This window comes from Bubalus kerabau, chromosome 11 (genome assembly GCF_029407905.1).
Source record: "Bubalus kerabau isolate K-KA32 ecotype Philippines breed swamp buffalo chromosome 11, PCC_UOA_SB_1v2, whole genome shotgun sequence".
In the NCBI taxonomy this organism is placed as follows: Eukaryota; Metazoa; Chordata; class Mammalia; order Artiodactyla; family Bovidae; genus Bubalus; species Bubalus kerabau.
The window spans coordinates 85,049,216-85,073,777 of NC_073634.1; positions in this window are offsets into that span (position 1 = coordinate 85,049,216).

Here is a 24,562-nt window from a genome sequence, read left to right on the forward strand (position 1 = left end):
TCTGCCTGCAATTCGGGAGACCCCAGTTCGATTCGTGGGTTGGGAAGATCCCCTGGCAAAGGGATAGGCTACCCACTCCAGTACTCTTGCACTTCCCTTGCGGCTCAGCTGGTAAAGAATCTGCCTACAATGTGGAAGACCTGGGAAATCCTTGCTCTCTTCCCTCCTCAATTTCCTCTCTAGTGCCCAAGCCCAAACGAGCATGAAGACCAAATGATGTCCTTTACGGAACTCAGGCATTGCAGAAAATCATTGCCTACCACTGTGGCTCCTTCTCCCCCAAACCTGGAGGTTGACATGGTACTTGGGTATGCAGGCTGGGAGGGCAGTGGGAGAACATGTCAGCGTTACACAAAGCATCTGAAGGTCAAGGCTGCAGCTGTCCTTCCACTCTGCAGGTTCCATGTTATCAGAGTAATTTACTAGCAGGTGAAATTTCTGACTCTCATCAGAGGCTAGCCACGTTCTTTCAAGGACATGCTTACAGGAAAGTGTACTGACTTCTGAGAACTCAGGATCTACACAGGGGAGCTGCTGACATGGCAGAGATGAGTAGAGGAGATTAGCTGTGATTTTCCAGGATTAGCTTTTAGTCTCTCTGATTGGGAATCTACCCCCAAAAGTGTGACCTCTCAGCCTCTACGTGTATGTAGACCAACGGCTCAATAAAGCTGACTCAAGTAATTCAGAATACTGTTGGATAAAGGAGGCAGCCTGATTTAGCAGAAAGAACATGGAGTTTTGAAGTCAAATACAAAATCTTACTCATGAGTTGTCTGACTCTATGAATCTCATTTTCCTTACCTGTAAAGTTGGGTAAAACCTCCATAACTAAAGAGCTATATAACCCTGAAAATGGAGAAAGTCTTTCTAAACACAAAGTCAAAGCATAGAGACATAAATGGAAGAGCAAAGTGACTGTCTAGTCTTTAAAAATGATAAAGAAATTAAGAGAAAATATCAAATTTGCAACTTTTTATGTGCACACAGATTAATATTCTTAATAAAGAATAGTTGTAAGTCAACAGTAATGATCAACCACAAAATTTTAAATGGGCAACAGACATAAAAAAGATACATAAATGATCAATAAACATATGAAAAAAAATCAACTTCACTAAGTATCAAAGGATTATAAATTATTCCAAAATGAAATTCTGTATCTATCAAATTAGAGTAGACTTTTTAAAAACACCAAAGATTGGATGAGATAAAAGAAAATGTGTGTTGTTCAATATTGCAGGTGGGAATGCAAACTCGTATAACCTTTTTAGAGATGATCCAAAACTTTGAAAGATGGTCATACTCTTTAACCAAACAATTCCACTCTTGAAGATTGATCTTAAGGAAATAGTCACAGATGTGTTAATCATTTAACTAAGAGGATGTTTGCTCCAGTGCTGTTTGTAACAGCAAATATTTAGAAACACAACCTAACTATTCAGCATTCTTTCAAGTAAGTCATTCAACAAATATTTACTAAGCACTTAGTAAGCTGGGGCCTTGGACACAGTAGACCAAGTAAATCAAGGCAGTGCAATGTAATGCAATACTCTGCAGCATTAAAATGAGATAGAATCTTTAATGACAGAAGAGTCATCATATCATTAACTGGGGAAAAAAAAGCATGTTAAAAACAGAATGTGTAATATAATCCCATTTGAGGAAAAATATTCATTTTTTCATGACATTTTGGAATCATGCAACAGATTTTCAAAGTGGTGATTGCTGGGTGATGAGAAATGATTATTTAAACCTCCTTCCTTTCTCTTTCTCTATATTACAACTTTTTCTCCACTAACATAAATATTTTTCTTTTTAATTTTTTTGTCACTCATTAATTTATTAAAAACACCAGCACTGTGTTTTGAAGATAAAATAAGAAAAATGTCTGGTATATAATAAATGTCCCAAACATTCCATTTGTCTTTCTGTTTATAAATTATCCCCAACACTTTCAGTGGTCAGTTTTCTGAAAGCCTAAGTCACTTGAGTGTTAGCTCAAGCGTCTGGTTAGGAGCTAGATTTGGGGAATGATATCCTTCATCACAGAGCACTTGGGGTCGTCAAAGCAGATCGTGAAAATGCCAGCTCTCTCCTCATTTGGGAAAGATCATCCCACCTTACTGTCTTTTTCACTCCAGTACTTTTATTCCTCCCAATGTTCTTTTGTCACTGCAATAGTTTAACTTTCTCTCTGTTTTCTTTCTTGAGCTCTGCCAGCTTGTTTTTAATCTCCTTGCATTGATTTCCGTCCAATCTTTGAAACTTTAAGTTTCTTCTTTGAACTTTTTGGTGTTTTTTTTTTTTTTTTCTTTTTAAGTGATAATAAAGTTAACATTCTCTATAATGTTTTTGAAACTTTAGAGACCTACTTGAAGTCTTGTTTCCTTAGGTAACGTATGTTTTCCTTCTGCTCTTTCTGGTGTTCCTTTCCTCCTTTTTCTTTGCCATATCTGTGCATAGACTGGATGTTGGATTCTTCTTCATATTTCTGACCTTTCAATGTGTCCAGATACTTATCAAATAAGAGTTAATGCAATGAGCAATTTTGTGTTAGATTTACTACCTATAAGTCTGTTCAAGCTTCCCTGATAGCTCAGTTGGTAAAGATTCTGCCTGCAATACAGGAGACCCCAGTTTGATTCCTGGGTTGGAAAGATCCCCTGGAGAAGGAAGAGGCTACCCACTCCAGTATTCTTGGGCTTCGCTGTGGCTCAGCTGGTAAAGAATCCACCTGCAATGTGGGAGACCCAGGTTCGATCCTTGGGTTGGGAAGATCCCCTGGAGAAGGGAAGGACTACCCACTCCAGTATTCTGACCTGGAGAATTCCATGAACTGTATAGTCCATGGGGTTGCAAACAGTTGGACACAACTGAGCAACTTTCACTTTCACTCTCATAGGTCTGTTCACAAGATCAGTTATTTCCTTTATTTTAGGAAGGAAAACCTATTCCCATAACTTTGATGTTTTAAGAAGTTGGTTCGGCCTTTAGGACAGCCCTTCTCAAAGTTTAAAGTACACAGAAGCTACCTGGAGACCTTGTTAAGATACAAATTCTGATTCACTGGTAAGGTTTGGCCTGCTTGAGTGTGTGCGCTCAGTTGTGTTCGATTCTTTGCAGCAGGCAAAGAGATCACCAGGCTCCTCTGTCCATGGAATTTTCCAGGTGAGAATACTGGAGTGGGTTGCCATTTCCTCCTCCAGGGCATCTTCCTGACCCAAGGATTGAACCTGTGTCTCTTGCATCTCTGTGCATTGGCAGGCAGATTTTTTTTTTTTTTTAACCACTAAGGCACCTGGGAAGCCCCCCAAAATAAGCTTCTGAATCTTTAAAAGGAAATTCAGCCTTGCAATTTTTGGTGAATTTCTCTATGTAATCAGTTTCAGGGAATGGTGCCTGAGGGAAGTGCTGGAGGAATCAGTGAAATCTGGGCGGTCTCCCGCCGCCCCTGGACTCTCAGCTAGACCCGCCAATCCTGTCTCTCTGCCCTCCCAGCCACACACACACACACACACAAACACACATCCTTCTCAGCAATTTTTCCAACTAGGTTGCTCTCCTCGGGTCTCCTGCTTCTTCTCAGAATAAGACTTCAACTTCTATTTCAAGAAGAACACCTAGCTTCTTCTCCTTGAGGCCCTTTGCTACAAACTTAATTACCACCTTTACTATTTAAGGGCTCTGTATTTGCCGATTTTCCTACTCACTGAAATTTATTTGCAACCCACAAATGCACCCCCAAATCAATATTCTCAGGGCCTCTTGTGATCACTCGTGGACATGCCCAATGTGGGGAAAAGCCAAGCCCTCTTCTCAATCCCCCTGCTGACACTCACATTCCCAGCAAAAGTCACTGACACTCATTTCTTGTTCCAGCTCTCAGACCATAAATAAGTTTGTTTTTGCTATTTCGTCCCATTTTTCACATTTTCATGCTTCTCACTGGTGATTTCTCCATTTAAATGGCCCCAACTGTAGTGTTGAAGTGCTGTCTCATGTCCCTAAGTGTGCAGGGGCTGTGATGGGCCCCCTGGAGGTGTGCGTTAGGCAAGGTTCATTCACGTTACAGAGCCAATGGCCGTGAGCGCAACATGAGTGAATCAACAAGATGCATTACATGCGGTGTCTTTAAAGAAAAAGCACAGAAAACAAAGTTATGTCTTAATCGGTGGACAAAGATGTGAGAAGAGGCACACAGGAACCTAGTATTCCCCCAGGAGCAGTGCTTCTGGTCATGGATGCAGTCTGCAGTGATGTTATAGAACATGTTTACCACAAATAATAAGAATCGCCTTTAATCATTGTCACATCGTTTCCTCTGGTGCCATGGCTCAGGGCCATCCTCGCCCCTGTGTTCCCTGCTCTATCCCTTCCTTGGGGCCCTGGTACCATCACTTAGCTCCTGGGCTCTGTATCTTTGATTTCTCTTTCCCCTGACTGTTTTCATCACTCTACACTCACTTGAGGGCTTCCCAGGTGGCTCAGTGCTAAAGAAGCTACTTGCAATGCAGGAAATGCGGGTCCAGTCCCCAGGTTGGGAAAATCCCCTGGAGGAGTAGATAGCAATCCACTCCAGTATTCTTGCCTGGGAAATCCCATGGACAGAGGAGCCTGACAGGCTACATACAGTCTACGGGGTCACAAGAGAGTCAGACTCAACTTGGCCACTAAACAGAAACACATACTTTGAAGTTTCTCCTATCGTGAAAAATACAGTCCTGACCAACTCCTATTGACTGTGTTCTCTCCTGCGACACTGAACTTTCAAGCTTTACGTGCATGATTTCCTTGACCCCTCAGACCAACTCTATAAGGGAGGTGTTATCTCCACATTACAGATAAGGAAGCTAAAGTGCAAGGACTTTAAGTAATTGGTCCAAGGTCACACAGCTAATAAGTACTGAAGGATACATCCTCCTCTCCCAAACATCCAGATTTTCCTGTTCTTCTCCTACAAACTGCATCAAAATAAGATATAATTCATGAGTAGTTACTCCTGACTCTGCTGCAGCCAAGCCTGTGCCTTCACCAACCCCCTGGCGCAGCTCTCATCAATGACCTTGAACAATCATATCCACCAGGGCTGCCAGCCCTTGTCTTTCCTGATTGTGCCCTTGCATTTGAGCTGACTGGTCAGAGCACCACCTTGAAGCTATTTCCTTGACTCTGAGGACAGTAGTTTTGTACTTCTCCTTTATGCTGATCATTTCCTCTGTCACCAAAATGCCCCAGTATGTCACCCATACATCACCCTTGGGCATTAGGGTTTGCTCCTCTTTTCATAGAATTTCTCTTTACCTGGTGCTGTCCTCTAGGCCCTAGAAAAGGAAAGGTTGAGAGCTCCAGGCTCCATCTACTGACAAGGAATTTGCAATCTGGCTGAAAATTCAAGACCCTAGTGGCAGAAAGTGCACTTCCCAAGCCCATGTCAGTTTCAGCCCTGACTCTACCTACTAAAGGAAACCAGGGCAAGGAGACATCCCTGAAGATGAGAGCAACTGGAGAAGGCATCCTAGAAGAGGTAGCATGGGTCCTGAAGCTCACAGAGAATTTGGCTATGAAGACACAAGAGGAGAGCTATTTCAGAAGAAAAAAAACAAACAAAAAAGTCCTAACACCTTCACCAACACTCTTTCCTCCCAACTCCAACAAGCCCCAGAGGAATCACTTCACCTCCTGACCACTGCAGTGACGGTGGCCTGGGCCCCTATTGACATGGTGACCCCACTCCATCTTGTGCTGCTATAGCCGGGCACCTGTGGCCTGTTCTGGTGTGGCATGCTCCCCTGGGGGGCACTCAGCAGAGATGGTGTGTGATTGGCACAACCTACATGGCTCAAGTCATAAAGAATCCACCTGCAATGCAGGAGATAAAGGAGATGTGGGTTCGGTCCCTGGGTCAGGAAAATTCCCCTAGAGAAGGAAATGGCAACCTACTCGGGTATTCTTGCCTGGAAAATTCCATGGCCAGGGGAGCCTGGCGGGCTACAGTCCACGGGGTCACAGAGTCAGACATGATTGAGCAACTGAGCATGAGGAAGTCCTATTGGCTTGGCTTGGAATTCCAGGTTGATCACTCACCATTATGAGACCAGGGACTGGTTGTCACCCTCAGCTTCCAGGTCCTCATCTGCTTAAAGATAGCCTATTTGGGGTTCTTGTGAGGACTGACTCAGGCAAAGCCAGCTGAGCATAGTGGCTGGTTGAAAAGTAAATGCTGGATAAACGTGTATCCTCATTCTTCTTCTCTGGATCTGCCCTCCCTGTGCACCGCACCCAAGCCGAGCACATTGAATTTCATGTTCCTTTCATCTAGGTCTTGGCTCTCCCCAATCAGATTGCATCTCCCACAGACCAAGTCACACATTCAGCTCCAGACTCCTTACCACATTAGCATGCGGTTTTTCAGAGACTGAGAAAGACGGGGAGTAATCAGAGAAATGAGAAAATTTTGCACAGACTGGATCTGGGCAGAAAAACGGTCTAAATCTGTTTCACAAAAGTATTCAGGACTCAAGAAATCCCCCAGAAGAAAGGGCTCAAAGGAACACAGGTGGGCTCAGTGCATGGTGGGGTTTTTCCAGCAGCAAGATGGGGCCCTGGTGGGCTCCCGGGGCCTCGGACCAGAGCCATCTGGGTCTCTGAGAGACCTTGTCCCCTGATCTGAGCACAACTTGGATGCCACTGGCCATGAGGGCTCAGAGAAGAGAGGCACCACGTTTCAATCCCAATGGCTTGCAATCCAGACTCATTCCTGGGATTTCTAGGAATACAGGGGCCCTGCCGTGACAATTAGCCCGTATGAAAAAGGAAAAAGAATAAAGAAAAGACCTCCTTAAGAAGAAGTTGCCCCCGGAGTATTTTTCAATCTGGTGGAAATAGTTCTCTCCAGATGTGTTTTCCCGGTGGGGTGACCCTCCGTGGCGGTGCTGGATATGCCGGCAAGCAGCCTTCCCAGGGCCCAGGACACAAAGCTGGTGTTGTTGAAACGAGAGCCGTGTAATCAGCTAAAGAATTCCTGAGCAGAACCAAGGGCAGCAGATACTCAAACCTTGAACTTTTTTGCCTCCCTGCATTTTTCAAGGGCTTCCTGGAGAAAGGAGCACCCAGGGGCTTGCATCTTCTTCTTACCTAATTAGGGACGTGCAGGAACCGAGTGGATGCTGACGATGGTCTCCGGAGGCCCAGGGCTCTGACCATCCCCACGCTAAAGGAGCTACATTCTAGGCAGCATGTTTGTTTCCCAAGACCCGGCGGATTTTTCCAGGGTCCTGACACAGATGACAAGGAAGTGGCGTCTCCTTCCCTAGTGGGTGGTCTCATGGTCCTCTCCAGACATTCCCCACTGGGAGGCTCACAGCAGAGGTTCACAGCAGGGCCAGGACCCTCACGGCCCACAGAAAGAAATAAAGAGCTGGGGAACTAGCATTTGCTCTTCAGCATCAACCAGGTGCCAGGCCCCAGCAAGGTGGTGAGGGCACAGAGAGGCTGTGAGCACAAGCTCTGATGCAAGACTGCTCAATGAGGCTGCCTCCTGGCTCTGCTACTTCCTAGCTGTGTGGCCTTGGACAGGTCAAGTAGCCTCTCCAGGTCTCAGATCCCTCACTCGTAGAATAGAGAGAGTTCACAGAAATCAATGGGTAGAATTGAGATGATAAGTAAATCAAATGCTGCATCTAAAGTGCTTAGAAAAGCACCTAACAGAAAATGCCCGGAGAAGGTGAACCATCATTAGGAACACTTGCCTTGGCTCTGGTAAGTATGATGACACAGTCTTCATAAGGGAGGAACCCAAGAGGCAGGATGCTGAAGAAACGGGTCCACAGTCGCACTGGAAATAGCCAATGATGCACGTGTTCGACACTCTCAGGCTCTGCTGTAAAACAGGACCCCTTGGACCTGCCGGGGAAGCAAGCTTCCATTCCATTCGATAAACGTTACACGAGAAACTCCTCAGCCGGTGCAGACAGGTGCAGACGGGAGGGGCTGGGACCAGACACAATCCCTGTCCTCCAGACGGATGTGTCCATGGTGACAACAAGGGAAGCAGCTGATATGCTATGAGGTAGCAAAGGAACCCAGAGAAAACCCTGAGCAGCTCATCACCCCTGATTCTCAGCCTTTTTGGAGATGAAGCAGAAGGATTAGAAAGCACATCTTTTCCTCCGTTTATGAATAGGAACTGCTACTTAGCAGGTTGTCCGGAACTTCCCTGATGGCACAGGGGTTAAGACTGTGTGCTCCCAACGCAGAGGGCACGAGTTCGGTCCCTGACTGGGGGACTAAGATCCTGCATGCCGTGTGGTGGAGCTTTAAAAAAAAAAAGCAGGTTGTCCAATACATAGGTATTGAGTTTATTTCCACTGCGTTCCGTTTCCCATGGCTGCCATTCTCTAGCCATGCGCTCATCCCCTGTAAGGCCTCCCCCTCAGCATCCCAACCAGTGAGGGGCAGTCTTGGGAGACCCTGGGGTCTGGACCAGCCTGACTGTGGCTCTGCTCTCTGCCTGTCCCTCCCTGCCCGCTCCCAGCATCCCTATCTCAGCATGTCTGTGCCAAGCTTCCCAGGGAGGCTCCTTGATGTCCTGCAGGCTTTTGATGGGGAGTCGCCGTAGAAACTCGTGCTAAAGCCTTCCATTGAATCGCACAGACCCAAAGGTGATTGAATTCAAGCGCTTATGGGAATCCCTCGAGATCACTAGCTCCACCTCTGAAATATTATAGAGGGAACAAATGGGATCTGAGTGGGAAAGAGAAACTTCTCCAAAGCGGATCTGAACGGGGGTACAGCAGAGCTGGAACCTAAGCACAGGGGCTCCTGACGCCATCTGCTACTCCCATCTCTGCCCCGGGCTGGCCCTCATGGCTGCCCTGAGATCACGGGGCCTGTCGCACTGACTCTTGCCCGCTCCCACCTGGTGGCCTGCTCCTCGGGACACCCCCACAACCCCCACCCCCAGCTCCAGTTCAGCAGTGAGTGTCAGATGCTCCCCTTGCCTGTGACTACGGGCTGGGGAGCCTTGAGCAGGCAAGGGTAGGGCCAAGCTGGAGCTGTGGCTGGAGGAGATGACCTCTGCCACCTCCACAACAGCCGACAGCTGGGGTGCCCAGGAGGGCTGGTCAAGACCCCGAGGGCTGGCACCGCTGGAAGACAACAGACTGAGTGATCCCGATGCCTCGGTTTCTCTGTCCACAAAAAATAAGCAGTCTCGCCTAGCTGCTCTGAGTACTGCCCAGCTGGGCACAGCTGGAATCCCTCCCTTCCCTCAACAGCCCCCCACCCGTCACAACAAGACATCCCTCCTCCAAGGTGGATGGGGCAGGGGATATTCAAATATGCCTAATTAAAGCTGGAAGTCAAAACAGCATTTCCCCCTCTGTGACTCAGCCAATCCCCACAACACTGCCGAAAGTGGGGCAAAGTCAAGCTTTCATCGCGTGCCAGATGGAAGCGTGGGCAGCCGAGGCAACAGAACAATTTTCTCTTGTTCCAAACACGTTTTTTGGGGGTGCCACATACCACTGTCAGCCTGCCCGGCCGTCTCCCTCTCCATCTCCAGGCACTTGATTACCCCCTGCCCCCAGAAGCATTCAGTCTTGAACTTTCTAATCATGGCCTGCCTTTGTTTGGGCACTTGGGATCATATGGCACCAATTGAAAGCGTAACCCGACTCAGGTTTGGTGTTTAACATACCTGCTGCAGAGGAAGTGTCTTTGAAGGAGAGGCCATGTGTGGTGGCCCTCGACCCTCCTTCCCCACAACCCAACCCTTCACCTCTTAATCAGGCTCCCAACTAACCACGGAGGTCTCACAATGGAAGGGCAATTACCAGGGCGAGGAGATGAAAGAGGCAGGCCCAATGGTCCGAAAGGTTCTTTTGCTTTTAAATTATCCATGATTTACCTGCATAAAAGGAGAGGAAGTGCCTGAAGATTATTCTAATTGAGCCAGACTTTTCAAATCATGGAAATACCAGCATTTCCAAGGGGAAATCCAATCCGTTCAAATTGCCCCCGTGAGTAACTCATACAAACAGAAGGAAAGAGGAGGCTTTCATTTGCCAATGTGGGTCTGATCAGTGTAAATTGGATAAATGGCAGGGCCAGGAGGGCATGAAGCTCCCAGAGTCCTCTGCCCGTGTTTTCTTAGCCAGGTTTGTAAAAGGGAGCATTCGCAGCAGAGGGACGTTGGAGGAAATGCCTGCATTTCGGCACCAAGCCTCCTCCTCGGGTTATTGGAAACAGGCGGGAGTGTGTTTTCTCTGATGTATGTCCTTCCAACATCTCTGCAGCAAAGCTCTGCAGATAATGGGCATCTTTAAATGGTGTACATGGATTGTCTTGATCGAATACTGGGTATGACTGCCTAGCCTCCCTCCTGGGAGAGGGTGAAAGCCTCTGTATGAATGGACACCTCTGTAACCGGACAAGTCCTGAGGGAGGAATTGGGGGTGGAGAAATTAAGTACCTTCCATAAGGTCAGAGTTTGAGTCCTTGGAAAAGCTAGGGCAAGACCTTCCTGCCTTTGGGTTCCCCACTATGCGTCTCGGAGACAATGGGCCTTTTCTTTGGAGCATGCCAAGTCATACATGGGGAGGAACATTTGTCTAAAAACTCCATGTGTGTTCCCAGGAGATGCCTACCTATTGGGAAGTTTGGATCAAGAATTCACACAGGGCTAAAAATAAGTGCCATTTAAAAAAAAAGTATATATTCCATGTTGGTCCTCAACATACAAAAAGAACACACATAAATGCACAGTGTGTATATTTTATGTATAAAGCCATATCTACCACACATGTACATCCCTACATCACACTGACCACAATTAAAAGTAAATTCTAGGTAACACTTGAAAAGCTAAACCAATGCCATCTACTCAGGCTCACAATTTTATTTGTTAATCAAAGAATAGAATCTACTTTGGCTAAGCCGTGATGTTGTTCTTTCTGTGATTTTCCAAAAGGATAACCTTGGTTTTGCTAGACCCAGGAACTAGACTTTTGTTTAACAAAGAGGTGCTGTGCGTGGCATCTTATAGAACGTATTCACACACCTGGTTCAAAGCTGTAACCCTCAAGACAGTGGTGGAAGGAAGGCAGGGTAGTGTTTCATCCTATCCCAACTCCCTTTTGTAGAAGAGGGAACAAAGCCAGAGAGTTGAACAGTGAAATTTCCTCAAGATGACCCAGAATCCCACAGCCTTCCTGCCCAGAAAGAAAAACGAGGCTGTAAGCACCGTTACTTCACCACTCCCATCCGCATTCCCACCCATGAAGGGTTGGCTATAAACTGAATGAGAATCAGGCAAAACATTGACTGATACTCCTGTGCTTAAGTACAAGAAGCTGAGGTCAGGGATTCTTGGAAATATTTCCCACAACGTAAGAGCATCAAGAAGGGGTTCTACAAAGACACGCAGGAGCACTTTCATTCAATGCTTGTGAAAGTCTACAGACCCAGCGTTGATTTAAAACAGCAGCAGTGAGTGGTAACCACAGCTCCGATGTTAGAATATTTATGGGACACAAATAAATTCCGTCTCCAAGAACAATAATAGAGCTGCTCGTGCCTTTTAGCCCATTCGTGGAGGGAACACATGGCAGTGGCGAATCAGAATTTGGAACACAGAGCTGGGCTCCTATTTTCTTTTTCTTTTCTGCAAGTTCATTCTGACTGAGTCCCCCTTTCTGTGCAAACAGAAACCATTTCACATTTAAGGCATTGCTTTAGCCAAGGCTTTGAGACATGGAGATGAGTCGCAAGGAAGACTGACGTGGCTGTCAGAAGTGTGGCCTCTTTTTTCCCAACTTTACCTCCATGGGGCAGGGTGGTCTTGGGCCACTCACTTCCCCTTGAGCCTCAGTGTCCATTCTTTCAAGTGAGGGTAACCCTTTCCCAGGCTGTCTCTTGTGGCTGCTGAAGAAATCCAAAGATAGAGCACAGGGTGAGCTGCTTGTAAATCCCATGCACTGATTAGGGGTGGCTTCTGCACGCATCTGGGGGGCTCCCAGAGGCTCTCCCTCCCAGTACCTCTGGAGAGTAGGGGCACAAGGAACCCCTGTGAAGCAACCTCTGTTTTCCTGTGGGAGAAGTCCTAAAACCCGGCTGATTATAGTCAATCCTCACCACTTGCAGATTCCATAAAGGTGAACTTGCTTACTCACTAAATTTACACTACACCACTTTCCTGGTCACTTGTGGACACGCACAGAGCAGCAAAACAAAACATTTGGTTCACCCGATGCTGTATTCTGATGCTGTCAACAAGGGTCCTTTTTTTGATCTATTTATGGGCCCAGTAGCTTCAGTTGTGTCCAATTCTGGGACCCTATGGACTGGATCCCACCAGGCTCCTCTGTCCATGAGATTCTCTAGACAAGAACACTGGAGTGGGTTGTCGTGCGCTCCTCCAGGGAATCTTTCTGACCCAGTGATCCAACCGATGTCTCCTGCATTGAAGGCAGATTTTTTTACCACTGAACCACGAGGGAAGGCCCGCAGTTTATTTAGTGACAGGTTTTTCATGTTTTTGTGCTTTTCTTGGTGATGGCACTGTTTAAAACAGTCCTCAGACTTAGCCCTGAGCGCTGTCTGGTGTTCCTAGGTGAGGGAAAGCTGTGATAGGTCTTACCCAGAGAGTACCCGTGTTAGATGAGCTCCTTCCTGCATGAGTTACGTAAAGCACTGGTGGCTGTGAGTTCTATGTTAATGAAACAGTAGCATCTATTAAACAAGATGTCTTTAAACAGAAACATGCAAAGAACAAGATTCTGTATTGATTGGCTGAAGAACATATTGTGACCAGAGGCTCAAAGGGACCCATTCCTGTGTTTCTACAAGAAACGATGGTCTCAAAGGTATTATAATAATTCCACATTTGCAATAACTTCAGAGAAGACAGCTGCCATGAATAATGATAACCAGCTGCACTTACCCAACACCTCACTCCTCATAAGGTGCAAACCCCCAGGCAGGCAGGCGGGACTCTGCTGACCTAGTCCATGGTCCATGCTACCATTCACCCAGTGTGCCAGCCTGGGGTGCCAGATGCTGACCTTCTCGTGGCTCCCTACTCCTCCCATAGAGCCACCTTCCCAAACTCTCCAGCTTCCAGACCCAGCGCATGTTACCGTCTCCAAACTTCTCCCAGCCTCTTCAGCCTAATCAACGTCTCCCATCTCTGAGCTCCGGTGTATCTGCAAGGCACCCATCAGGAGGATCACACGTGTCCTCAGAAAGCAGGAGAGTGGAGTGCTAAGTGACAGTAACAAAGGTACTCACCTACTAAGAGTACTGTAAGAACGAGAGGGTGTAAGACCGGCTTGACACGAGAACAATGCCTGGCCTGCAGTCCGAGCTCTTTACCTCCTTCCAAAGACTCTGGGATTCCTGACATAAGGATTTAGTTCACTTTCTGACCTTTCTCTCCCCAGTGGGGAAGTGTCAGAGAGTGAACAGACACAGTGTCTTCACTGTGATCATTAAGAACATAGAAATTTTAAAAAGAAATCTGCTTTTCTGCCCCGAAGACACTGCCCCGTTCAGGAGTCAAACACTGCAGACTGGGGGTTTCCGGGATGGGGGCACGGGTGGTGAGAGATGGAGAGGGAAGGAACGAAAGTGTCTCTGGCAGAGGTGACAGAGTTGAGGGAGTCTGTTGCCTTTTTTGGGACTCCTCCAGCTGGGAAGGTGGTGAGGAAGGAAGGAGTGCACTTGGCTGCGATGACCAATAAGCCACAGAAGGTTCCAGAAGGCTGAGGTGGAAGAGAGTAAAGGAGACTCAGAGACACAGATGTGAGGATGGAGGGGCAGGACTGGAGAGGCAGCACCCCAGCTCAGAGGGGGCTGATGTGATGCTCAGTTTGCCTATTTGAACTGTGACCTGTGAGCAACTGGTTCCCACCTCAGGCCATGGTTCCCACCTAGAACATTAAGATCATAGTTCACACCTAGGACATTAAGAACAGTGGAAACAGTGGTAGACTTTATTTTCTTAGGCTCCAAAATCACTGCAGATGGTGACTGTGGCCATGAAATTAAAAGATGCTTACTCCTTGGAAGGAAAGTTATGACCAACCTAGATAGCATATTCAAAAGCAGAGACATTACTTTGCCAACACAGGTCTGTCTATTAAAGGCTATGGTTTTTCCAGTGGTCATGTATGGATGTGAGAGTTAGACTATAAAGAAAGCTGCGCGTCTAAGAATTGATGCTTTTGAAGTGTGGTGTTGGAGAGGACTGTTGAGAGTCCCTTGAACTGCAAGGAGATCCAACCAGTCCATCCTAAAGGAAATCAGTCCTGAATATTCACTGGAAGGACTGATGTTGAAGCTGAAACTCCAATACTTTGGCCACCTCATGCAAAGAACTGAGTCATTTGAAAAGACCCTGATGCTGGGAAAGATTGAAGGAGGGAGAAGGGGACAACAGAGGATAAGATGGTTGGATGACATCACCAACTTAATGGACATGAGTTTGGGTCAACTCCGGGAGTTGGTGATGCATAGGGAAGCCTGGCGTGCTGCAGTCCATGGGGTCGCAAAGAGTCGGACACGACTGAGTGACTGAACTGAACACTGAGGTCATTGTTCACACCTGGAATGTAGAGGTCCTAGTTCCCACCTCACTTCGTGGTGTCTGCATCCCATCAGATTAGCAACATTAGGGCCCCGGACGCCTCAATGCAGCAGTAGGTTGACATCAGTTTCCTCCCCTTCACAGGCACCCCAGTGGTGTGAAGAAGGGTCACTGTCCTTCCCCCATAGCCACCTTTCTGGGGGCACTCCATAGAATGAAAGTGTTCCCTCCAACCAGAGGGAATAGACCTTCCAAATCTCTGAGCCCCAAGGACGTGGGGCCACCCCAGCAGGCAGATAGGCAGCCCAAAGACACCCTCAGACTTGCCTGACCTGGTCCCTCCAGCACAACCTCAGGCCCTCTGACTCCCTCAAGGCCCTGGGAGGATGGGGGCAGTTGGACACCCTCAAGGCTCTGGAGGCTGAGGACTCTGAGTCAGAAAAGCTTCCAGGTCCTCACATGAGGGAAGGAGGATGGTGTCTCAGGTTGAGGAAACAGAGACTGTAGATCCAGTCAGAACCACCCTTGCAGTCAGATTTTGGAGCAGTAAATATTGTCTCATGATGAGAGGAGATACAGCTTAAATAACAAAAAGTGTGTGTGTGTATTCAGTCATGTCTGACTCTTTGCGGCCCCATGGACTGTAGCCCACCAGCCGCCTCTGTCCATGAGATTTTTCAAGCGAGAATATTGGAGTGGTTTGCCATTTCCCACTCCAGGGGATCTTGACCCAGGGATCGAACCTGTGTCTCTTGCATCTCCTGCCTTGGCAGGTGGATTCTTTACCCTTGTGCCACATGGAAGCCCCAAGAAAAAGCACTGGACCACCAGGGAAGTACCCCCCTCCCCACTAGGAAACCCTTTCTAACCATCCCCAGCCAGGGAACTTGATGCTTCCTCCATTGTGCCCCACCCTCACACCACTCCCAACCATTCCCCCACACAGATTTTTTCCAGGGTGCTCGTAACTCTGCTTTGCACTGATTGGCTTGCATACCATCTTCTCCACTAGCATCTTATTGATCTTCATTCCCTGAGAAGAGAAGGGACAGAGAATCTGGAACAGAATGGATGCTGAGTCAGTGTTTGAATGAGTGAATCAATTAAACAATGAATGATGTGCTCCCCTATGTACAATTCCCAAAGCTGATCTCTGTCCATAGTATCTTCTCATCGCTCAGCAGCTAAGCACAGGGAAGGCAGTCCCTGTCCAGGGACACTCAGTGCCAGCCAGTCACAAAAGAAACCAGTGCCAAGCTGAGCGCTAGAGCCCCCGAGCATGGACTCTCTGCCCCAGGGTATCCCATGGAAGCCCAATGCCACCCACACTGTATGAAGAGGGTGCAAATGCTTTGCCCCCATTAATAACGGGCCCATTTCTCATCTGACTTCAGAGCCTGTGAAGCTGATCCAGGCACGGAGACTTCAAAGGGAGCTTGGCGCTGGAATTGGCCCCAGAGGGCACAGAGCAAGACAAAACACAGGCTACAGTTTTTATACTGTGGATGGTATATAGGAAGTCATTGTTACCAAGAGCTGGCCCTGCCAAGCAGACCAGACTGAAGGAGCCGAGTAGCCTGCATCTCTGTGTAACTCAATAGTTAGTGCACAAACATTTTGGATCCAAGGCACATCAGACTTAAAGGCAAATTGCAACATGTTTTCTTTTTTTCTCCCCCCTCATAGAAAACTTCATCCACTCCTAAAAGAACGCCTTCTCTAAAAAATCAAATCTATCCAACATGACGTTACAAGCAAAATAGTGAACCAGAGGTATTTAAAATGAAGAGGAAACGTCTCTATCTGAACTGATCTCCCAGGGGACCCCTCCTTTCCTGTAGGCCTTTGTCACCCCCATGACCTCAGAGTCTCCTCCAAGCCTCGATTTCAGCCTTGACCTTGGCAGATGGGAACTCTGGGATTGAATGAATCTCCCCACTAGACTGTAAACAATGTGAAGAAAGTTACCTTTTTTGGTCTCTGAACCCCTTGTTATCTTGCATGGTACCTAAACCTTGACAAGGAATAGAAATGATCTTTCTCACTCAATGGTTTCCTTGTCTATTTCTTGTCTTCCCTACTAGACTTTAAAGCCTATGACATAAGAGATGTCCTATTTTGCTTGCCGCTACAACCCCAAAAGCCAGAGACAAGGTGGTCGTGTAGAAGGCAATTAATAAACATTTATCGAGTGACCATTGGGTACTGCCCTGTGTGTGCACTAATGAATAGATGGATGAGTGAACAAATGAGGTGTCCATCCACATGGAAGTTACCAGTAATGAGAGAAGGGAAAACAAAGCCAGCTTATTCAAGAAATAGTTGAAGGATGTGAGGTTAGTTTAACAAGAAACCAAGAATGGAGGGAACATGTTGACTATTTTCAAATCCTTGAAGTCTCCCTTGAGGAAGAGGACCTGGACATATCCTGTGGGGCTCCCGGGGCCCAGAGCAGGACTCCTAGTTGCAGATAACAGGGAGGCAGAGGAAAGGACAGAAGTGATGACCACATGGTTCCCGGGGTAGAATGGGCTGCCCCAGGAGCAGTCTGATATGACCATCCATCAGGAGGGTCCTTAATGTAACTACGGCATCAGGGGTCCATTGGCAGTGCCCTCACTGGTCTACAGGGGGCTTTCATGCAAATAGAAAAAGGTACTCCCTCTGCGTGATCACAGCCCATCAGCAAGCTCTTGCCAGCTGACAATCATGCAAAGAAAAAGCTCTCCTTGCTCTAGAGCTCAGGCTGGATTTCATGCCCCATGTACTTCCTTAGATGTGTGCAGAGCTGGAATGACACAGCAATTGGTGGCTGTTCTGTCAGGTAGACCAGCAGCTCCAGAGGTGCCCAGATAAGCTGCTGCAGAAACATCTGGGAATGTTCTTAATGAACGGAGTCCTAGGCCCTCCTTCAGAGATTCTGGTCCATTGGTTCTATTTGTCTGTTGTTCTATCCATCTCTGAAGCCCCCGCAAGATTCTGCTGGAAGATCAGATCTCAGAGCTGCTGGGCTGGAAGGTTTCTCGAAACTCTTTCAAGATCTTGATCATTGAGGACCCAGAGTGGGGACCTTATAGCTCTTCCAAAGGAGCATTTCATTTAGAATCCAACGTGTCACTTCTTCTTGGAGAAAAAGTCAATAAAAGCTTTTCAAAGGAAAATTCCCCAAAGCAAGTCAATTTGAGAGACAAGAAAAGAGATCATTGATTTAGCCCAGCTTGGAATTTCTGCAAAGAGCAGCTCAGGGCAAATCGAATTGATTGTTGACTGAATGAAGCCAAATACTCAAATTTTTAGGGTCATCTAAACAAAAAGGAAAAGCAAAGATGTCACTTAGCCACTTAGCAATCCTGTGTGTAGATGTAAGAGTCCAATAGATAAGGAAACATCTAGAAGAATGGCTGCTTTCTTTCTGCCCACTCTTCAGAGGTGTGGGGTCAGAACAGGCAAGCCTCGCCGGGGACTGTGATGATCTGCCAAACCAAAACACAGTCTGGTCGCCGATCATTGTTTGAAGCCAGCCTTTGTTCAAGGCCAGTTTCCAGGACCGTGGCTGTGTCCCCACAAGAAAGGAGGCAAAATTCAAGTTCCTAGAAGGCCCGTCGTTGTCCCACGTTGTTCCTAGGGGCTATAGCCTCCACCACAAATTGCACTCCCTCACTTTGAGGACTGTATCTCTCCCCTCCTTCACCTTCCTCTGTTCTGGTCACCCCAAGCCTCTGGCTCACTGCCCTGGTCTCATGCCATGCCCTCCTGCTCCCACCAGTGGCCCTTGTTTATAAAGGGCCTGAGCGGTTTAAATTCTACCTCTATCGTTTATTAACTCTATCAGCTTGGACTGAAATTTTCCCTATTTGTGTAATAGGACTCATAAAGACACCTACTTCAAAGTAAGATAATAAATGTGAGAGCTAAATGAATTAATGCCTTTAAAGCTCTGAGAAGAGTGGTGAGTACACAGCATGATAGGCGTGATAGCTCCGGTTACTTGATTTTATTGAAGTGCAGCTGATCTACAATGTCATGTTAGTTTCAGGTGTATAGCACAGTGATTCAGATAGATAGATATTCTTTTTCAAATTCTTTTCCCTTCTAGGCTATTAAAAATACTGAGTACAGTCCCTGTGTTGGAGAAAGCAATGGCACCCCACTCCAATACTCTTGCCTGGAAAATCCCATGGATGGAGGAGCCTGGTGGGCTGCAGTCCATGGGGTCACTAAGAGTCGGACACGACTGAACAACTTCACTTGGACTTTTCACTTTCATGCATTGGAGAAGGAAATGGCAACCCACTCCAGTGTTCTTGCCTGGAGAATCCCAGGGATGGAGGAGCCTGGTGGGCTGCTGTCTATGGGGTCGCACAGAGTCGGACACGACTGAAGGAACTTAGCAGCAGCAGTAGCAGCAGTCCCTGTGTTATGCAGTAGGTCCTTCATGGTTATCTATTTTCTATGGAGTAGCGAGTCTATGTTAATTCCTGCTCTAGTTACCCTGAGTCTCACGGTATTCATATTTGAACCCACTCTCCCCATGTTCTCATGGCACGTTGTGCTGCTTCTCCCGTTGTGTGTCTCACATGTCTGGTAATAGCTCCATGACTGTTACCCACTCTATCCTCCCTGTGGGAAGGATTGACTTTAAACTTGGGTGCCTGGCAAGAACACAGAGCCTAGCTCACAAAGTAGGCTCTTAGGAAATGGATGAATCAACAGAACATCAGTAGCTATAAGGTGTTTAAACATTTATTTGAACCTTAAGCTTCCCTGGTGGCTCAGCTGGAAAGAATCTGCCTGCCAATGCATGAGAGGTGGATTCGACCCCTGGGTCCAGAAGATCCCCCAGAGGAGGAAATGGCAACCCACTCCAGTGTTCTTGCCTGGGAAATCCCACAGAACCAGGTGGGCTATAGTCCATGCGGTCACAAAGAGTTGAACATGACTTAGCAACTAAACAACAACAACGATAAGCTACTCTGTGAGATGAAATGAGCCATTTTTATTAGTCTCCTTTTATAGTTTTGGAAACTGAGGCCTAGAGAGATTGAGTGATTTGTTCAAGGTCCCCCAGGCAGTGAAGAGAAAAAAAGATCTCTGTCCATCTGTCTGACTCCACAAGATCTTTTGTGGATCTGTATGACTCCACCTCCTTGCTCATGGGAGATGTAGATGATTTCAGAAAGAAGTGCTTCAGCAAGGTCTGAAGAAAGGTGAAGAATTTTCTCATAGAGAACAAGAAGAATGACATTCTAGGTGGAAGACTCTGCCTGGTCAGAGGCAATGGGCAGCATGTTGGGAGAATGAGAGCAGTTTTTCACCAGATTATAAGTTCCCCAGAGTCAGGGGCTGTGCTGTTCACCAGAGTAGTCCTACCACAGAGCTCAAGTGTGTGGCACCAAGCAAGCAAGCAATTAACCATGGAAAGAAGGTGTAAATGGATGGATAGATGGGTAGCTGGATGGACAATGGAAAACTAGAGAAAAAGAGGTTCCTCTAGACTTCCCTGGTGGCTCAGATGGTAAAGCGTCTGCCCACAATGCAGGAGACCCGGCTTCAATCCCTGGGTCGGGAAGATCTCCTGGAGAAGGAAATGGCAACACTCTAGTATTCTTGCCTGGAAAATCCCATGGATGAAAGAGCCTGGTAGGCTACAGTCCATGTGGTCGCAAAGAGTCAGACACAACTGAGTGACTTCACTTCACTTCACTTCACTTCCTTTCTACTTACAAACGCTGGGAAAAATTGAGGGCAGGAAAAGAAGGTGGTGACAGAGGATGAGATGGTTGGATGGCATCACCGACTCAATGGACATGAATTTGAGCAAACTCTGCTGGCTGCTGCTAAGTTGTTTCAGTCGTGTCCGACTCTGTGGGACCCCCATGGACTGCAGCCTACCAGGCTCCTCCATCTATGGGATTTTCCAGGCAAGAGTACTGGAGTGGGTTGCCATTGCCTTCTCCTAGGAGATGCTGAAGGACAGGGAAGCCTGACAAGCTGCAGTCCCTGGGATTGCAAAGAACCAGACATGACTTAGCAACTAAGTAACAACTGCTTATAGAAAAGTTAGTTCCAAGAGTCTTAAGTGCATTTGTTCTGAAGCTCAATGTGATGTTTTACAAGTGCCTGATAACACTCTCTGGTGGTGGTAGGAAGAGTTGAGGCCTTGGATTCTGATGCCTGCTTTTGCTTCTTTTTTAATTTGAGAGTGCAAATAGAAAGAAATCTCATCCTTGAAAGTGAAGCAAGAAAGAAACATGGGTGTCTGCTTTTCGAGGGTTAGATACTATTGTACCTGGAGATAATTTCTGCAGGCAGTGAGACCCCAGGGCATTGGAAGCAAGGTTCTGCCCTGTCTGTGCCTCTGTTTCAGAAAGATCTCCCAGGCTGCAGCAAAAAGGGTGCAGTGTCAGGAGACAGACTAGAGACAGGAGCCCAGGTCAGAAACAACTGTCATGGAGCAAGGCATGGATGAAATCAGGCCCCAATATCTCTCTGACACTCCAGGACACCTCGTTCACAATCCACACTACCACTCTCTACAAAGATGTGATCAAGTACGGATGCACTGATGTCTTTAGTACCTCTGATGAGCATTCTCAGGAGCCCTGAGAGGACTTACTCACATACACCTCCCTTCAAGTCATTTTATTTCCATCAACCCCAAAGGATGGGTGTAGGACAGCAAAAGAGAATTCAAACCATTAGAGTTTTCAAAATTGGCAAAGTCCAGGTTTTGCAAGTTTAGCAATTCCCCAAAAGGCAATGCTACAGTTCATTTAATACTTTAGAGCAATTTACCTAATGGCAAGTTCAGGTAGGAAGATTGGACATGGATTTTTATGCAAAAATACTTGGGACGATTTGCATTTGACCTATGACACCCCAGTAACATCCTCTACCTCCGCACCCCAAAGACTACTTGTAGATTTATTTTTGGCAAAACCAATCAATCTGCTTCTACAGGTTTATTTTATTTTCCTGAGAATTGAAAGAATGTGCCATTGAATTTGTGAACAGAAAATCTTCCCAGTGGAGAGACACTGAGAGGAAAGAGGGCATCGTTTCAGCACCACTGAGGGTTTCTCAAGGGTTCTCTCACAAGCAGTCTTGAAATACCCATGATTTCACACTAACAGGTCAGGGACACGTTGCTCAGAACCCAATATTTATTAAAAATGGCTTTTGTAGTAGTAGAGGTACAACTCAAAACCTACTCAGCTATATATGCATAGGAAGACTGAATCATTTATTGTCCAAACCAGAACAACATTGAGAAAGAAAGCACAAATAATCATTTTATTGGGACAAAAGGAGTAAACTTGAACTGTGCCCTACAAACAAGGAAATATGATCATCACAAATGAATGTATCTGCAAAACAAACAGATTCAAAGACATAGAAAACAGACTTCCGGGGAGAAAGGAAGGGGAGGACAGATTGGCAGTTTGGGATTGCTGCTGCTGCTGCTGCTGCTAAGTCGCTTCAGTTGTGTCCAACTCTGTGTGACCCCAGAGACGGCAGCCCACTAGGCTCCACCGTCCCTGGGATTCTCCAGGCAAGGACACTGGAGTGGGTTGCCATTTCCTTCTCCAGTGCATGAAAGTGAAAAGTGAAAGTGAAGTTGTTCAGTCGTGCCAGACTCCCAGCGACCCCATGGACTGCAGCCCATCAGGCTCCTCCGTCCATGGGATTTTCCAGGCAAGAGTACTGGAGTGGGGTGCCATTGCCTTCTCCAAGTTTGGGATTAGCAGATGCAAACTATTATATCAATACAAGGAATGAGTAAAGTAGGACCTATACAGGTCCTGCTGTGTAGCACAGGGATCGCTATTCAATATCCTGTGACAAGCCATAATAGAAGAGAATATTTTTAAAAAAGAAAGAATTATATATGCATAACTGAATCACTTCTCTGTATAGCAGAAGCTAACACAACATTGCAGAACAACTATATGTCAAATTGTTTGAAATATTTTTAAAATTAAAAAAAAAGAAAATATGGTCATCATTTTACATGGCCATGTCATAAAATGAGGCCCTCTGTAAAGGTGAATTTCCAGATAACTGAAATTTACCTTATATAAGCTGTTTTTTTGCTTTTGTTTTTGCTATTCTTAATGAAAACATTTCTAAAGAAGTAGACTACCAATCCACACAATTTCTCTTTCCTTTAATGGTTTAGAATCATCTTTTCACCTGATCCATAGTCACCTTGCAGAGTAGTTGAAAACTTTATAAGCAATTACTATAATGTGTTGTAGAATTAACTGTGATCAGTCATGGGGTAATCTGTGTAAGTTATTTTGTCTCTCTGGGTCTTATTTATTTAGACCTAAATTAGGGTCTAAAACTAAAGGATTTTTTAGATCTCTTCAAGTTCTAATACTTGCTCTGTGTATAAATTTATTAATTCGCTCCCAGGAGTGATTTCCATTTTAATAAAGCTACCTGTTAAAAAAAAATTCAAGAGAGAAAAAAAGAAAAATCTTGCAATTTATAAGGAACCCAAATGGCCTCTGTAGTTTTCTACTTGGCAGGGCCTTTGCTGTTCCATTATACCTAAAGTAGTGACTTAACAACAAAGATAGACAGCCTTTCTCACCTTTTTGGATTCTTTCCTCCATCATTCATCCAGCAGGGCACTTCTGCTCACCTGCTCCCTGAGGAGAAAGAAGTGTGACTCACTGAGTCTCAGGGCTCCAGGAGGTCATTCTAGCAACAGAAAATGGATATGGATACAAACAGCTTTTGGGTTTTCCTGGTGGCGCAAATGGTAAAGAATCTGCCTGCAATACAGAAGACCTGGTCTTGATCCCTGGGTTGGGAAGATCCCCTGGAAGAGCGCATGACAACCCACTCCAGCATTCTTGCCTGGAGAATCCCCATGGACAGAGGAGCCTGGTGGGCTACAGTCCATGGTGTCTCAAAGAGTCGGACGCAACTGAGTGACTAAGCACACAAATAGTATTAAATTAAGAGAGGAATAATAGGCTCATGAGAGGTCAAAAGATCCCAGTGGAAGTTCAGAGGAAGTTCTATCAATTCCAGCATGGCAGAGTGGGACAAGGGATCAGGGGTGGCTTCACGGAGGAGGCATCAGTGTGACCTTGTACATGGAATAAAAGTTGAATGTTGAGAAATGTAGAGAGGGCCTATCACATGGAGACCATAATGTGCACAAAAGCACAGAGGTAGGAAAATATTTTGGCAAGAACAAGTGATCAGATTTGCCTGAGACATACAGAGCTCAAAAGTAGTGTCTGTGTCTTATATATTTTTGTGTCTCCAAAATCTAGGATATAATAAATGCTCAATGCTAACTAACTGTATGAATGAATAAATAGATAGTAAGAGAAGATGAATTTGAGATGGTCATATTTCACTTGGTAGAGTGCCTGCTTGACATACAGTAGGTGCTCAATATTTATTGAGTACCTATGGAACAAATGGATGGGTGGATGATGGATAGATGAATGGATAGATGGATGATGGATGGATAGATGGTGGCTGGAAGGATGCAAGCATAAGATTTTGGCAGATCTTAGATGCCATACTAGAAAGCCTAGAGTCAATCTGTTGGTAATGAGATCTCCTGAAGATTTCTAACAGAAGACTGTGCAGATGATAACTAGATTCGAGAAGGCAAATCAGCCAGCATGGACGATAATACCAAAGAGGGAAACTGGCAGTCGGAAACAATTTTTTGACTCCTGTGAGGCAAATCTTCATTGTATTTCTCATAAGCGTGCTGCGATAATGAACTGAAAATGATGTACGAAGAGAATTTAAGGACTTCATTAGTGGTTATAAATTTTTTTGCCTGGGATACCAAAGATGTCTCCAATTTTATGTTCTGCATCACGAAATTTGTTGTGGTTGACCCAAGGTGTCTTGAACCACAAGTGACTGGGGGCAATTGCTCATAAGGGAGGAGGATGAATCAGGAGGAGGAGCAGGAGGCCAGCTGATGAGGCAGGA